The sequence below is a fragment of the Euprymna scolopes genome, chromosome 46 (assembly GCF_053919585.1).
Source record: "Euprymna scolopes isolate OS-2025 chromosome 46, ASM5391958v1, whole genome shotgun sequence".
Taxonomy (NCBI): domain Eukaryota; kingdom Metazoa; phylum Mollusca; class Cephalopoda; order Sepiida; family Sepiolidae; genus Euprymna; species Euprymna scolopes.
In genome coordinates this window covers 131,392,851-131,397,252 of record NC_136527.1, presented here as the reverse complement: position 1 = coordinate 131,397,252, position 4,402 = coordinate 131,392,851, and positions in this window count along the sequence as shown.

The window sequence follows — 4,402 nt, the reverse complement described above, 5'->3', positions numbered from 1 at the left end:
GATCATCGCCGTCTTATGAACACAAACTAGTGGTCTCTTTACGAATCCTGTTGGGTAGAGAGAACACCTCTGTTTTCTGCTCCGCCTGTTATTCTGAGTAGAAACCGCTTTTTAGGAGATGTTCGCAGCAAAGCTTGTTTTTATATAGTGCCCCTCCTTTCGGGAGTTCATCACCTCGCTGCCCAGACGAGAGCTTTCTCCGGTGGAACCTCTTTTTTTTTTCTTTTTTTTATTTTACTTTCCAGTTTAATGGCGAACGAACAGTCACCAGCAAGTGGTCTGCACCGACAGGAAGATGAGTATAGTATCACCCTTTCTTCTTTTTATTTCGATTTCAGTCTTTGTGATTTGATAATTTAATTTAACTGTTTCCATTGTTCCAGCTTTTACACAGCAGTAGATTATCAACACTATAAATATCATCTCTTTTTTATAGATTGGAACAAGCAATGAAACCTAGCAGCATCACCGTTCCTGTCTGCCACATGTCTTGTGCACTTTGAATCCAGTATTTCTTTCTTTGCGTTCAAGCACATCTGGGTACAATCAAACTGCGTATGATGTATGTCTATCTGTTTCTTCCAACATTAGCATCTCGAAGTCTTGGCAGCAATCATTGTCATAGAAGTAGAGTAAGTATTCTTTTTCTTTCCTTCTGTGTGTATATCTTTATAATTTCAGGTACTCCTCTTGATCATGATGGAATTCTACTATCAGCTATTGTGAGAATTATGTGGATTGGAAAAAACAACTGAATCCAGCAGCATCACCTATCCTAGCTGCCACATGTTTCCTGTAGTTACAGAAGTCCTCAAGTAAGTGTTTCTTTCTTTGTGTACATGCACATCTGGGTACAATCAAATTCTAAACTATTAGCTTTATTTAAATGAATGCAGTTCTGCTTGTATTTCTTCTCATCAGCTAACTTATGCAACTACAAAAAAAAAGTAGTACATGGGTGTTTGATCATAACCAGAAAGTTAAATATATCATTAAAAAAAAAAAGTTTTTAAATTATTAAAAGGAAAAAAATCATCACAGTAAAAATTATATATATGTAACAAAGAACACAAACAAACATGAAATTGCCATGAGTTTCAGCAAGAAGCAGAAAAGAGAAAAAGTGGAGATAACACCTGGGAAGTAACAGGTAAGAATTTTCTTTATTTCTTATCTCAACTAGTGCATAGATTTTTTTCAAATATACATTAAAAAAAATTACCCAAGTCAAACAATTGATGGAAAAACTAAGCATTAAAGTTCAATTAAGCATAAAAAAAATAAATTCAATAATTATGTAATCTATATACAAATTGTCTCCCTTGAATATATATATATATACATATTCAAGGGAGACCATTGGTATATAGATTACATAATAATTAGAAGTTATTTTTTTAATTGAAATATATATATATATTCAAGGGAGACAATTTGTATATATATCATATAATTATTTGAAGTTATTTTTTAATTCAAATATATATATATATATATATATATATATATATTTATTTATTTATTTCAATTAAAAAAATAACTTCTAATAATTGTTATCTATATTCACAGTCTTCCTTGAATATATATATATATATATATATATATATATATTCAAGGGAGACAATTTGTATAAAGATCACATAATTATTAGAAGTTATTTTTTTTATTTGAAATAAATATATATTCAAGGGAGACAATTTGTATATAAATCAGATAATTATTAGAATTATTTTTTTAAATTGAAATAAATACATTTTTATATATACATATATATATATATATATATATATATATTATACTAGCATGGGTTACTGGCGTAGCCCCGGTGTTTAGCGGTGTATGCTGCCCCCCTCCCCAACAAAAAAGAAAGCAGAGAAACGGTTAATTTTTTAAAATTTGAACCCTTAAAATTTATTGTTTTGGGCTCCAAATGAGATATTAAGTTAGATCCATGTCCAAGGAAACTATATGTAAAATTTCAAGTGTTTAGACCCATAATTGTCGGAGGAGATTTGTAGGGTTCTCAAAGGCCAAATCATTGAAGTTTGACCCCTCAATCGCCAAATTTCTGTCCAAGTACCAATCACATAGATTTTCCAAAATCTCAGTACCCTTTTTATCAAAATTTGGAATATGTAGACTAAAATTGACAGAAATGTACACACAGCTTCTGATAATTATATGATCTATATACAAATTGTCTCCCTTTTTTTAGCACTATTTAAAGTGTAATTATTAAATAAAAATCTAAATAAAATGTCTTTATTGCTCTATGTCTTATTGAGCACTCTTATATAACTCTGGTTAAATCTTAATGTTTACTTATCCTGTAATAAAATAAACGTTTTATAATATCAGCTCTGTCTAGTTTTGAGCACTATTTTAAAGTGTTATTATTAAGTAAAAATCTAAATAACATGACTTTTTGCTCTATGTCTCATTGATTGAATTGAAATAAATATATATATATATATATATATATATATATATATATATATATATATATATATATATATTTACTTCAATTAATAAAAATAACTTCTAATTATTATATGATCTATATCAAATTGTCTCCCTTGAATATATATATATATATATATATATATATTTATTTCAATAAAAAAAACTTCTAATAATTATGTGATCTATATACAAATTGTCTCCCTTGAATATATATATATATATATAGATTATATATATATATATGTATTTCAATTAAAAAAATAACTTCTAATAATTATGTGATTTATATATTTACCAATGATTCTTGCATGTGCTCCATAGTTTTATATAGCTGTGTAGTAAATTTAAAAATTGCTTTGTTTAATTATACAAGACGATTTTACTTTAAGAGTGCTCAATGCATTTATAGAGCTTTGTAGTAAGAGTTGGAAACATTTTGGCAATTATTTTAGACAAATCTACTTCCAGAGTGCTCAATATATTAGTAGAGCTAAATAAAACATTTGAGAAACATATGGCATTTCAACTGCATAAATTTATTTTGACAGAGTTCAATACATTAGTAGAGCTAAATATAGACTTTCAAAAAACGTATGGCAATTCAGCTACACGAATATACTTAAGAGTGCTCAATACATTAGTAGACGAAAGAATAAAATTCAGAAAACATGAAGAGCTCTGCAGTATGTTTTGAAAACCTAAATGTCAATATGTAAGTATAGATATACTGTAAGTGTTTAATATATATATATTTATATATATATATATATACATATATATATATATATATATATATATATATATATATATGACAAGTATTTAAAACAAGTTTCTTATTTGAGTGCCTAATATATTTGAGAGCTCTATGGTAACTTTATAAAACATATTTCAAAATTATGTTAGATAAATTGTCTTTGAGAGTGCTCATTTCTAAGTAGAGCTCTGTAGAAAATTTTTGAGACATGTTCAGCAATTTAAGTTCATATGAGTTAATAAATAGAGCTATATAGTGACTTGTGCAAACTTATATGGCACTTATCCTAGACAAGTTAACTCTTGTAGCTGTGCAATACGTAAGTAGAGTTCTGCATTAGTTTTGGGGTATGGTTCTCACTTTATTAGGGCAATAACTTGGACACATTATACTATGGACAAATCCATTGAGGACAACCAAAGGTAACCTGTTTTTTTCCACTCTGCTGAATAAGACTCATCCGTCTTGGTTCACTCTTGGGACATTAAAACACACAAGGTGAAGAATTAAAAAAAGGATGCAAAAATGTAAATGTCTTTGCAACTCATTCATTTTCACTTTCATAACACAAAAACATCTGTAAAAACTTGATAAAAGAATGCACAAACAATAAAATACAAGTTTGCTGTCTTGGAATCTGAAATCAGTAGAAACTTCCCCTACTGAAATTCCTGCACACCTCAAAAAAAAAAAAAAAAAAAAGAAAGAAAAAAGAATCCTTCCCAATGCAATACTTTTCAAGCAATTACAGTGTCAGACTTGGTACTGCAATGACTCTGTAAACTGAAAAAAATATACATAATAAAAAATGTTAAGCAAAATTGATTCATGTTAACACCTCTCCCAACACCACAGATTAACTACAAAAATACTTGATAAAGCAAAACACAATTACAAATGTGTATGAAAAAAATAAAAATAAAAAAAATCAACCAAGCAATGGCTCATGATTTCCTGGTGTTTGATGGAATGTGAGTAGGCATACAGCCTGGATAATTTTCCAAGGTAAGTGATGATATTCATCATTATTGTCTTTTTGGATTAGTTCAGATATATCTCATAACTATAATTGTTTTATGTATATATTTATATGTCTAGATGTTATGTGTGCTATTTGCATGTTCCCTATAGAAAAAAAGCTACATAAAATCTACAAGTGTATTCTGATGTAGAATTAACCAGTAA